This window comes from Aotus nancymaae, unplaced genomic scaffold (assembly GCF_030222135.1).
Source record: "Aotus nancymaae isolate 86718 unplaced genomic scaffold, 86718_ANA_hifiasm-v0.15.2.pri h1tg000002l, whole genome shotgun sequence".
Taxonomy (NCBI): domain Eukaryota; kingdom Metazoa; phylum Chordata; class Mammalia; order Primates; family Aotidae; genus Aotus; species Aotus nancymaae.
Window position 1 is genome coordinate 53,190,029 of NW_026988413.1, and position 14,179 is coordinate 53,204,207.

Sequence of the window (14,179 nt, forward strand, 5' to 3'; positions counted from 1 at the left end):
ATCAGGCGTGGTGGTGCACGCCTGTCTGTAATCCCAGCTACTCAGGAGGCTGAGACAAGAGAATTGTTCCAACCCAGGAGGTGGAGGTTGCAGTGAGCCAAGATCATGCCACTGTACTCCAGCCTGGGTGACAGAGGGAGGCTCTGTCTCAAAAAAAAAAAAAAAAAAAAAAAATCAAGTAAAGCCTATTTGCAATTCTCCATCACACATAATTACCTACGTACTATGCCCAGTGTCTGGCCCCTGTTGGAATTCTGACAAGCTTAAGAAATGTTCAGTTAATTTTCCTCATTCTATGAAAAACTTGAAAAGGCAGCAAAAATATTCACTGTTCTCTGGTTCATATGATAACAATATTGTGGTAGTCTAGGCATCTCTTCCATGTCCTAAGCACAACTTGTCTGACCACATCTATACAATAGACATTCTGTGGCGACTCTTTTTTTCTATTTCATGCTCCCATTTTATGGCTAGTGAAAGGCAAATGGGAGTAAAAAGGATAAGGGGACAGATTAGATAGCTTTGATTGAAGCATTCTTTTAAAAAAGTTAAATGACTGATGAAAGATTTTTATAAATGACATCAAAAGTCAAGGGTTCATCTATGCCCATTTAGTTTAAAAAAAAACAGAAAGTATCTAAAAATTAACTACTTCCCTTTCTCCACAAACTCTGCCCATATAGGTAAGTTTTATTTTTCTGGGGGATAAGAAACATACACAGTTATTTGCATTTATAATATTTTGTGAAAGTTCTGTATTATTATGTGCTCCAGGTGGTCTTATATAAAACCCATAGCATTTGATTCCTAAGAACATATCTCCTTAAAAACTCCTTGGCTTTTATGCTAATACCCTTTTCTAGTTGGTTTCTTCAGCTTCTTAAATGTTGAATTTCCCAGTGTTGTGTCCCCACCAATGTTACGTTATCCATTTTACTAATTGTAATCATGAATTCCCATACCTTTACCTGTTGATGACTCTAGAATTTGTAATCTCTGAACTCAACTGAAACTACTAAATCAATTTACTTGTCCTATCAGGTACCTCAAACCAAACAAATTTAAAACAGACCTTGGCCAGCGCAGTGACTCACACCTGTAATTGTAGCACTTTGGGAGGCTGAGAATGGGCAGATCACTTGAGGTCAGGAGATCAAGACCAGCATGGACAATTTGGTGAAACCCCATCTCTACTAAAAATGCAAAAATTAGCTGGGTGTGGTGGCACATGCCTGTAATCCCAGCTATTCAGGAGGCTGAGGCGAGAGAATTGCTTGAACCTGCAAGGCGGATGTTGCAGTGAGCCCATATCATGCCACTGCACTCCAGCTGGGGCAACAGAGCAAAACTCTGTCTCAAAAAAAAGAAAAAAATTTTTTTTTAGATAATAGTTAAAATCATTTTCTAGCTTAATTCATAAAATCAAACATTTTTCCAAAAATGTATTTCCAGAAAAATCTGTTTAGCTTAAAACACTGTTCATTTACCAGAGATTTGAGGATCAAGTCAAAACACACTGTGACATACCAGGTTCTTCATCCAACCCCTGCTTTAACCTCCCAAGATGTTAGGAACATCATGAACACTGCTGGAAACTAGAATAATCCAAGTTTGAATACCTGCTTTTCCACTTCAAGGAAGACTTTTAGGTGGTTTGCTTTCTGAGACTCAGTTTTAAAATCCATACAATAGGTAAAATATTAACTGTATAGTGGTGTTAGGAATTAAATGAGATACAAAACCTTTCAGGAGCAATTATTGACTTGTAAGCCCAATTTTTTTTTTCCAGAAAATTAAGACATTCCTTTTTGTTACATGTATACCTATCATACTGTCATGTTCATGTTCCCGTTTTCCATTAGTAAATGAGATTCATAGACAAAATGTGTGTCTTTATGGCTAAAGTACACAGTTCCTGGCATGTAATAGGCCTGCAGTTTTGTTGCACACATAGATAATCTGCTTTGATGCCAAATGCCTGAAAATGTTGCCGTAGTATGTGTTTATTATAATAGCAAGTCTGTTGAATATAAAATTAGCTGTAAATGGTCTGGTTGATTCTATACCATCATCTTATAAGACTTTAGAGGGTTTTCCCACACTTTTCAAAAACATGTATGTGTCATGTCGAAAGCTGGAAGGACTAGTCCCTACTCTATGCATTTATAATCTAGTTTGGGTTTAAGCCACATGGGTATGTAACCAAGTACTGTAAGCATTCAGCCAGATACCCCAGTTCATGGGGTAGTGTGTTTCACAGAGGAAATAGAATTTTTGGATTAGGAGGCAGATAGTTGTGGGTTTCAATAGGGAAAGGGTGGGGCAGTAGAATACAACATATTTGCAGTCAGCATGGTTTTATGTGTAAAGGCATAAAACAGGAACAGAGACAATGTTTTAAGTAAACCAATTTCACTAGGTTTGTGTGACCTTGTAGATTGAGAGATGAGAGTGGAAAGGGAGTAGACTGGATCACATTATTTTATTTTTAATTTGGAGTCTTTTTTCCTGTGAATCTCAGGCCACTACTTTCTCTGTTTTGTTTTTTTATTTTTAAGAAACAGTCTCAGGGAAATGACTGACTGAGTTGCAGCGTAACAGGGGATAGAGCGAGGCCTGAACTTAAATACTGCTGTTCTACCTCTCAGTTGAAAACAGGACAGTCAGTAGAGTCTGTTGTATACTGGGTTATAATATCTCATTTCTAATCTAGCTTAGCATTAGATGGAATCAAGATTAGAAAAAGTATTTGGTTCTTACCACATTTTTTTCTTCCTGGTTGTACATAAAAAAAGACTGGCGTGGTGCAGTAGCTAACGCCTGTAATCCCAGCACTTTGGGAGGCAGAGATGGATGGATCATATGAGTCTAGGAGCTTACAATCAGCCTGGGCAACATTGTGAAACCCTGTTTATACTAAAAATACAAAAATTAACTGGGTATGGTGGCATACTCCTGTAATCCCAGCACTTTGGGAGGCTGAGGTGAATGGATCTCTTGAACCTGGGAGGCAGAGGTGGTAGTGAGTTGTGATCATGCCACTGCACTCCAGCGTGGGCAGCAGGGCAAGAAAGACCCTGTCTCCAAAGCAAAGAAATGGAATGAAATGAAATTAGCAACAAGCATGAGTTTTAAGTATCAGACTTCCTTTCCCAGTCAGTACACAGGCTGCATGACCTTGATGGACTTGACTTCACTGAACTGTTTCCTTATCTATAAATTGTTTAATTATCTACAAATGTGTAGCTTGCTACCTGACAGCATTAGATATTGGATAATTGATTGTCATTGTTATTAATAAACACGGACTTAAGAGAGTTCTCGAAGTTTTAATTGTATGCTGAGAATCCATGTAACACAGGCAATCTATGTCTATACCTGTATCTATAGCAAAGCTAGAACTTACCATAAATTTTGCTGTTGCATCAGGAAATACATAATACATTTTGACAGCTGATACTATAATATTATTCTGTTATTTCTTATTGTAGGTCCCCAAAAACTCTTATTAAAATGCTTCAAATTTTAGGTTAGCATTTTTGTTAATGTTTGGACATCTTAAATTCATTATAATCATGCATTTTTTTTTTGAGACAGAGTCTCTGTCACTCAAGCTGGAAAATACATTTTTATAGTTTTATGCACATTTGACAGTCAGCAGAAATAATAATCAAATTGTTGTACTGTGTGTATGCTCTGCTATCTTCATATGACCAAGACATTACTGTTAAACAATACTATCTGGCCACATATATAACCATTGCTATTAAGAAAGTTGTGATTATGACTTGGAAATTGTCATATAGAGATGGTTCTGATATAATTTCCAGGTAGCTTTCATATTCTCACCATTTTACAGTGTGGATTTCAGAAGAATGTTTCATATGATCAGTTTATAGATGTGGGAACACATCCATTAGAAAGCTGAAGCTAACTTATGCTAAGATAACAATCGTTTAATTATACCATTGAATTTTAAGAGGAAAAACACAGTATGCTGTCTTGTCTTTTTCTTCTTTTCCATGTGTGGCTAGTTCATGTTTTGCTTGAGTAACATTTTTTGCCTGGGCAAATTTCCATATTATACATTCTGATCACTTTACCTCCATCACCCTTGAAATTTTAAAAAACTTTTGATTTTGTGGCTTTTACGTTACAAAATGTTATCGATAATCTCTCATCATTTGATCAGCTTTGTTGGTACTTAACATGGTAGTTCTGCTTTACAAAAGATGCCCCTGTCGCTAAAATATAACACTCAAATGAAATTAAAACGTAAATTTCAGTGTTTTTTTTGCATTTGTTCTATAAACATTATCTCACTCTGTGGCCCAGGCTAGAGTTCAGTGGCAGGGCAGTCATAGCTCATTGTAACATAGAACTCCTGGGTTCAAGCCATCCTCTAGCCTCAGGCTCTCCAGTAGCTAAGAAAGGCATGTGCTACCAAGCCTGGCTAATTAAAAACAAAACAAAAAAAAAGAACTGTAGAAATAGAGTCTTGCTATGTTGCCCAGGCTGGCCTGAAGCAGTTCTCCTGCTTTGGTCTCCTGAAGTATTGGGATTACAGGCATGAGCCACCACACCAGGCTATCACAGTGCATTTTTTAAAAAGATAAAAATGTCTAAGCTCTGTTTGAGAATGTAAGGTGTCACCAAATATGATGCTGGGTATGTTAACTTATTTCTTTTTCTGAAGGTTGTTTTTATGCTACCTTATGAATGAACCATCAAAGGTTCTAAAATCAAACATTTTGAAAATAGTTGACTTAATGGCCATTTTGTATGAAGGGTATATACTTTGTATTATTTGTGTGCTTAAAACTGGTTATTTTCATGAATGTACTGTCTATGGATAGCTAAATGTCAAAGCCAGCTAAGAATGAAAATGAGAACCATTTATACTTACTGTCAGCTGAACACTTGCATTATTTTTACCTTTATATGGTATATCTCGTAGAAATTAGTTTTTGGGTCGTAGTTTTGTACATAGCAGAGCAGCTCCCTCCCTGCGATCTATTCAAAGTCAGTCCTGGACACAAGGGTCTGTCTGCCCCTGGCCCCCCACCCCAACCTGCGCGTGCCTGGCGCCTCTGTTGCCAACTGTTTCTCTTCGTTCCTCCCTTCCAACACCCCGGGGGCCTTCTTCCCTGGCCCCCACGTGCAGCTCCAGAGTCCTGGAGCAAGTAGTGGGGGTCTAGCGCGCCGACCGCGTGTTCAAAAAACTCCAGTCCCCATCTGCGGCCTTTCCAGGCTGGCGGGGCTCAGGGGCACGATGCCACACCTGGGGTGGCGGAGGATGCAGGGGCACTTTTGCTGAATGTCCCACCTCTTCCGTTCTCGGCTCCTCCCCCAACCCCCGCCAGGGGCTTGTCCCTGGTATGTGATTGGGTTGGAGAGTGTGGCAGGGATGGCTGAGGCACTATTGTTTTGAGGGCAGGATGCTACAGTTCCAGCCCCGGGGGTGGCCGTGCCACCGGCCCGGGGATGGCTGAGAGTGGCTGTGGGATCCACCCCTCTCCCAGTGTGTGGAGAGGTGGGCCGGTCACCACTCTCGAGCCCTTTTAATAAATTAGTTTTTAGTGATAGTAGAGACTTAATCTTTTTGCCAATGAGGAAGTTGAGATCAATTGAGATAATTCAGATACAGGTACTATATTTTCCTTAGTATTATCAAATTTGATCTTTTTTCATCCATCAGATTGGATTTATGTGAATCAATTCACTCAAATAAGTGGTTACATTAAATAAGTTATTTTTTTTTTCAGTACTTCATATATCCTGTGTCTTGCTTTCGTGGGTAATCCTTAACATAGAGTAGTCACCTAATTTTTAGTTCCCATTCGTCTCCATCCTCCTCCTTTTTTCCATCCCTATACTCTCCAGACTTCCCCCTAGATCAATTATGCAACTTCTGTATGTTAATTTAACAATACATACTCCTTCTTCAAATAATAATAGAAGTATGTCAAAGTGTTCTAAATGTGTTGTCTTTACCCCTGGAGGCAAGAATTCGTTTTATTTGTAACTGGCAAGTCAAACTTTGGTACTGTAGGAAGCCCTGAAACCTTTGTGACCAGAGGTTAGCATAGTGAAATTGAAAGGGAAATTGAGACATTTTAAAACGTTTTTCATATTAAGCTATGAAGAAAACTGACCTTCATTGCACTTAGGTAGTAGACTACTTCCTAATTCATTCATAACTTTAGGTCCAGGTAGCCTTCTCTGAAATTAAAAACAGAACAAAACATAGTGAAAAAGATTGTAGGGTGAGGTTATATGCCATCAAAATGATCATGAGATATGGCTATTTTTGAGTATCTCTACCTTTTTTTTTTTTTTTGACAACCAAATGCTAAATCAAAATGATTTTTTTTTTTTTTTTTTTTTTTTTTTTGTCAGTTAAATAGAAACTGTGGCCAGGTGTGGTGGCTTATGCCTGTAATCCCAGCACTTTGGCTGGGGCCAGGGGGGTGGATCGCTTGAGCTTAAGAGTTCAAGACCAGCCTGGGCAACAATGGTGAGACTCTGTCTCTACAAAAAAATACAAAAATTAGCCAGGTGCAGTGGCATTAAGCCAGTAGTCCCAGCTACTCCAGAGGCTGAAATGGAAGGATCACTTGAGTCCCAGAGGTGGAGGCTGCAGTGAGCCATGTTCCTGCCATGTTCCCATTATTGTGCTACAGTCTGGGTGCCAAAGCCCCTTTCTAAAATAAATATACTAATAAATAACTAAAAACTATCAAATTATTTTCAAGGATAAGAAAGGACTAAATAAACTCAGCGTAGTTTAATCAGAGGCCTAGATCAAAACATTACATGTATTTTTTAATTAATGTCTTTAAATGCCTGATTAAGTTCCCTGTATATGTGCTCAGTAAAAATCAGTCATTTGTGGAAAATAAGTGGCTATTTGGTTTTCTATGCATAAAATTAAGATAAAAGTCTTTTTTTCCTAACAGCCCTCTTCCTAGTCTATTCAAAACAAAAAGAAAACATGTTTTTTCTTGCCTTACATTTTTATGAAATAACTCATTTGTGTGAAGATTAAAATATTCTAAAATAAAAATTGCCAAAGCAAAATGAAGGAGTCAGATTTCAAAATCAAGTTGTGGGTGAGGCATGGGGATAGAAAGAAGAGAATTAAACATTGATAGGTGGAGTTTTAATTTAGTTCCTTAAAATTGATAGTGAAAAGAAAATAAGATACCTTCGCAGCAGTACAACATAAAAGATGGTACTTTATAACTCAGTAATTGCAACCAGACCAGCTAACTTTTTTAAAACTTGGGGCTCTAGAATGTTCAGATGAAGGTAAATATAGGGTATAGACCCTCTTTAGATTGAGGAAGTAGGAGTTTTGACATCACATGTCATTTGGACTTAAAGCTATGAATTTGAAAGTAGTTTGGTTATACATTTCCTTTGCAGCCTAGCCCCTCTTTCTCATTGGCAGAATTAATTTTGGTGGGAGGATTCATTCAGATTGTTAATATGTATCAAGGGAGGTATTGTATACCAGACGGCTTTGAACTGCTTGAGAGAAGTGTTCTTAAAAGAACAGGGTAATTATTAATCATCATAATCTTTGTCAAGGTGCCTAAGTAACTCCCTTATGTAATCGCAGCCAGTGATTAGATAGCTTCACACCAAGCAGGTTAGATTTGTTCCTTCTGAATCAAAGAACCCTTTGCTTCATGATCTAGGTCTTATGTCTCACAGAATCCTTTATAATACAGAACAAATGGTTTAGAGGAAAGGCTCACATTCTGTATTCCTGGAATTCATATAGGATAATTTTCTCAAGGTTTTAGGACAGACCAAATGTATGTACATGTAGCTCCAAATAATGTATGTCCATCAGTCAACAAAGCAAAGTAATTATGAAACTCTTGTGGGTTCTTTGGTAGAATTTTTATAGATACCTAGTCTATCTGAGAAGCAAACAAACTAGTTGTCAAGGGCTTTAGAGACAGTCAAATTCCTGGACTTTAGGATTTGAATAAGTTGAATGGAAACCAATTGAATAAATTGAATGGAAACCAGAATAGTTGCCAGTTTTAAGTTCACTAAATAACAGCATTCTAATTCCAATACTGAGTTTTAAAACTGATCTTTTTTCCTTTTTTTTTTTTTTTTTGAGACAGTTGCACTCTGCCACCCAGGCCGGAGTGCAATGGTGCGATCTTGGCTCACTGCAACCTCTGCCTCCCAGGTTCAAGCAATTCTCCTACCTCAGCCTCCCAAGTAGCTAGAATTACAGATGCCGGGTTAATTTTTTGTATTTTTAGTAGAGACGGGGTTTTGCCATGTTGGCCAGGCTGGTCTCGAACTCCTGACCTCAGGTGATCCACCTGCCTCAGCGTATCGAAGTGCTGGGATTACAGGCATGAGCCACCATGCCCAGCCTAAAATGGATCGGCAAATAAGGACACAGTCTTATTTAAAAAACTGTCTTTGTAAAACCTCGCCACATTGTTCTTACTCTCATTTTGCTATAGAATAAAAGTTAACATTCATTTTGGAATATTGTTTTGGAATCATTCATGTATTTCGCTGTCTGATTTTACAAATATGGAGAGCATAACTCAAAGACGATCCTTTAATCAGTTTTTTAAATGAAACTATTCTCAGCTGTAAAAAATAAAAATATCAGATTTATAATAATAGTCATCAGCATTCTTTTAAATTGTGACAAGTTAGTTTTGTGAATTTCTGACAGAAATTTAAATTAGGATATCTCCATAAATAGCAATTAAAATTGTTTACAAAGACTTATTCAAATAATCACATTACAAAAAAATGATAAAAATATAAAAATAGGTCACAATTTATGAGACTTTTGTATATTGTGTATGTTTCCATAGAAATAGATAAAGGAAATAAAGTAGAATGGTTTCTCTCTTGGTTATAGGCTGACAGATGAATTTTCTATGTTACAAAAAAATGGGAATGAGCTAGTACTTGGATATTAACTTAAAAATGGGATACAGGCCCAGCACGGTGGCTCATGCCTGTAATCCCAGCACTTTGGGAGGCCAAGGCAGACGGCTCACGAGGTCAAGAGATTGAGACCATCCTGGTCAACATGGTGAAACCCATCTTTACTAAAAAATACAAAAATTAGCTGAGTGTGGTGGCACCCACCTGTAGTCCCAGCTACTCGGGAGGCTCAGATAGGAGAACTGTTTGAACCTGAGAGGCGGATGTTGCAGTGAGCTGAGATCGTGCCACTACACTCCAGCCTGGCGACAGAGCAAGACTCTGTCTCAAAAAAAAAAAAGGGATGCAAACTGAAAACAGTAAGGTCTCAGATTTGTCAGAAGCCTGGGAATCATCTTTATTTCTTTAACACCCATGTCTATTATGTCCCTAATGTCTGTTCTAGCTATAGTTCTTGGCCTATCTCCCCTCCTTGTCTTCACACCCAGTGCCACTACTTTAATTCAGGCCTGGAAAAGTGTAGTCAGTCACTCACTCTGAATATTTGCTAAACACATAAGTTTGTGTATAGAACTTTGTAGTAACCTGCTTGCTTGCTTACCCTGGCTTTTAATTTTTCTAATCCATCTGTTAACCCTTCAAAGTGATTTTACTTAAATGTGAATCTGGTACTGCTTGAAAGCTTTTAATGGATCCCATGATCTGCCTCTTGCCTTTTTTTTTCCAATCAAAAATATCCAGTTGCTGCTGCTTTTGCTTCCACCCATATAGTTTGATCATCCCTAATGTGAAAATCCAAAATCTGCAATGTTCCAAAATTTGAAACTGCCAACCTGATGTACCAGGTGGAAAATTCCATACTTGACTTTGTGATAGGCCACAGTCAAAACTTAGTTTCATGCATAGATATTAAAAATATTGTATAAAGTTACCTTCAGGCTGTGTGCATAAGGTGAAACATTTATGAAACATAAATGAATTTATGTTTAGACTTGCATCCCACCCCCAAGATAACTATCTCATGTATATGCAAATACTCCAAAATCCAGAGCACTTTTGGTCCCAAGCATTTCAGATAAGTGATATGCAACCTGTAGTATGATCTCTTCATAGATCCTATTTTTTGAATGCAAGTGTTTTTCTACTGTCGCCTTTTCTGATTTTTTCCAAGAGGTCAACTGTTTTTTGTAGTTCCATGTACCCTAGCTCTATTATAGCACTTTTGCAGTTTATTACAATTATTTATAGCCTCTCTACCCACTAGAACAGCAGTCCCCAACCCTTTTGGCACCAGGGATCAGTTTTGTGGAGGTGGGCAGGTGTTAGTTTGGGGATAAAACTGTTCCATCTCAAGTCATCAGGCATTAGTTAGATTCAGAAGGAGCATGCAGCCTAGATCCTTCACATGGGAAGGTTTGCATTCCTATGAGAATCTCACTACCACAACTCATCTGGAAGGATGCAGAGCTTTGAGGGTAATGCTTGTCCACAGCTCACCTCCTGTTGTGTGGTGGGTTGGCGGAGGGTGTTGGGGACCCCAGCACTAGAATATGAACCCCTGAGGAGCAGAATATCTATCTTGCACTGTCTCCCTCAGATAAAAGGATGCCATTTATTGTTAAACATGTAGTGCCTGCGTTTGTACCTAGGACATAGTAAGTACTTAAGTAAATTTTGAATTAATTGGGTCTGTTCTCCTTGATATAAGTAGTAATCTTCAAAATAGCGCCTAAACCTAGATTGTAAAAAGAAAGGTCAGAGATGCATTTCTGTAGTTAATGGTTAAAGAAGCTGGAATTGCTAGTGATTAATGTCCAAGAACATAGCCATTCTTAGTAAAGAAAAAAATAATACCAAGAAAACAATTGGGCATCTATTCCTCTTAGGTTTCATCAGGTACAATTATCTCAAAGGACTAGCAATCCCAGATGAAGATGAAACATATCCTGGTACTCATGTGTCCATTGCAACTGTAAAGGTGCTTTAACTTCAAGGGAACTTCAGAGCAGAGAACTTCCCCACAGTTAACTTTTCTAAACAGTTCAATGGCCTTATTTACAGGATGAAAGTTCAGGTAGATTCTGTTGTCTCATTTCAAAAGAATAGATACTGTCCCACAAATATGGGTACAGATACATAAACACTCAGCAACATGCAGCAACATTCATAGGAACTAAACAGATTTGCAGCCTAAAATGGCGCTGGTAAAAATACATGTCAGTCTCTGCACAGAGATTCTGAATGATTTACAGTCAACAGTAGATGAGATTGTTAATATCTGTTTTTAAAAAGTTGAGTCCATCAATGTGCTAACTAATCCCTCGCACAATACAAGCAAGATTATATTCTTTGGAAGGATTTGGCACTAAGTTAAAAGTCACGTCTAAGTTCGGCAACAATAAAGTAAGTTAATTTATTCTGTTAGATAATCAACAAATTTCTTTTCCAAAGTGGTAGTTGTAGGTACTACATAAACAAGTTTCCCTACTATGGGCATATTAAAATGCTGCACGTTAGTGGTTCCCAAGCCAGTTTGATCACCGTAGTTAATTTTGAAACTTATTAAAATAAACATTCGTAGGCTTCTTCCCCACGGGTCCCAGAAACAAGATGTTAGGTATCATCATTCGTAATTTTCTTACAGTACAGCAATTTCTGAAGAACCATATGCTGCACTATTTAATATGACGCAGAAATCTGCATTTTTGACAGTGACTCTTATCTGGGAATGCAAAGGCCTCATTTGAGGGATACAGGCATGCATTTAACATAAACTTTAGGACAAATTAAGTTGATGTTTGCTGCAGGTTGCTATGAAAAGTTTAATTCCACTGAACTCATCCTCAATCTTCAGTGCTCCTAATGGGTGATATTTAGGATTGGCTCCGGGAACATGTGTTAATTTTTCTTAGTAAAACTTATTTAAAGCTTCAGCACTAATACTTCTCTAATTTTGGTATCATGATTCATTCTCAGCTTTAAAAATAAAGTGTCCTGGATCAGCTGCCTTTTGTGGTAACTCTAAGCATATACAGTTAACTCTTAGCAACTCAGGGGTTGGGCTCCGACCTACCTCCCATGCAGTCAGATTCACATACAACTTTTCACTCCCCAAAAACCTAACTGCTAATAACCTACCGTTGACTGTCAGCCTTAACAATAACATAGTCAATTAACTCGGTATGTTATATGTATTATATACTGTGTTACTACAATAAAGTAATTAGAAGAAATCAAATGGGCTGTGTATGGTGACTTATGGCTAGTAATCCCTGCTTTGGGAGGCCGAGGCAGGAGGATCATTTGAGCTCAGGAGTTCAAGACCAGCCTGGGCAACAAAGTGAGACCATGTCTCTACAAACCAGGCATGGTTGTGCATGCCTGTAGTCCTAGCTACTCAGGAGGCTAAGGCAGGAGGATTGCTTGAGCCCAGGAGTTTAAGGCTGCAGTGAGCTATGATTGCACCACTGCACTCTAGCCTGGGTGACAGGATGAGATCCTGTTTAGTTTGAGACCAGCCTGGCTAACACGGTGAAACCCCATCTCTACTAAAAATACATAAAAAGTAGCCAGGCATGGGGGCTGGTACCTGTGGTCTCAGCTACTCGGGAGGCTGAGGCAGGAGAATTACTTCAACCTGGGAGGCAGAAGTTGCAGTGAGCCAAGATTGTGCCACTGTATTCCAACCTGGGCAACAGAGTGAGACTGTCTCAAAAGAAAAGAAAAAAAAAAAAAAGAAAATGTTATTGATCATGAGGAAGAAAAATAAGTGGGAGTGGATCATAAAGGTGTTCATCATCATCTGGTTGAGTAGGCTGAGGAAGTAGGGGGAGGCAGAGGCAGAGGCAGAATAAAATTTGTGTGTAAGTAAACTACACAGTTCAAACCCTTGTTGTTTAGGGGTCACCTGTATTTAAAATTCCACATTCAAATTTGGCCCTTACTCTTATTGGTAATAACATATATAATTCTTTTTTTTTTTTTTTTTTTTTTCTGAGACGGAGTTTCGCTCTTGTCACCCAGGCTGGAGTGCAATGGCACGATCTCGGCTCACTGCAACCTCCGCCTCCTGGGTTCAGGCAATTCTCCTGCCTCAGCCTCCTCAGTAGCTGGGATTACAGGCATGCACCACCATGCCAGGCTAATTTTTTGTATTTTTAGTAGAGAGGGGGTTTCACCATGTTGACCAGGATGGTCTCGAACTCTTGACCTCGTGATCCACCCGCCTCAGCCTCCCAAAGTGCTGGGATTACAGGCGTGAGCCACCGCGCCCGGCCAACATATATTATTCTTAGAATAGTAAATGAGTGTTGGATTGTAAAATTATTGGCCTAGAGGAGTTGCATAAAGATTGAAATAAACGAGCTCCTTGGCTTCTTTATTTTGTAAATGAGGGGCAGACACAAAGTAAATTTCCAAGTCACCCTGAAGTCAGGCACTTTGAAGCCTAGCTATGAGTAAATTCAGTTATACTGTCTAATACCCATTTAGGTTTTCTGTTTATGGCATAAACTTTGAGGCCAGTCTTAGTTGTTTTAAGAACTCAAAAGCAAAACCTTTGTACCAGAAGTGTTTTTCAAACATTAAATCCTAAATTTTTTTAAAAAGTGACCAAATTATAGAACTCTAAGAGTTTATCTTAGTCACATACCACTGGAAGAGGATTTTTCAAGAAAATTAGACTATTTTGATGGACTAAACTTTTGTCAAACAGGTAAAGTCTTGTCAGCCCAGAAACTCTCTCTTCTTAGGAGTGTTTCGATTTGTTGAGAAAGGAAGCCTTTATTTCTGAACTCCCTACTTAATATAACACTTTGCTTCTTTATTTTTATTGATACAGATAATATTTGTGCATATTTTGGGGGCACATGCGATATTTTCATAATTGTGTACCATATGTAATAAATCAGGGTAGTTGGAATAGCAGTCACCTCAAACATTTATCTTTGTGTTGGGAACATTACAAATCTTCTGGCTATTTTGAAATATACTATGTAAATTACTATAATTTTCCTACTGTACTATATTAGAACTTACTCCTTTCTAACTTTACTTTTGTACCACTTAACCAACTTCTATACATCCTCCTCCCCACACCCCTCTTAATATAAGCATCTTTTATTTTCTTTATTTTTGAGACAAAGTCTCGTTCTGTCACCCCAACTGGAGCACTGGCAAAATTTCAGCTCACTGCAGCCTTCGCCTCCTAGGGTCAAGCAATTCTCCTGCGTCAGCCTCC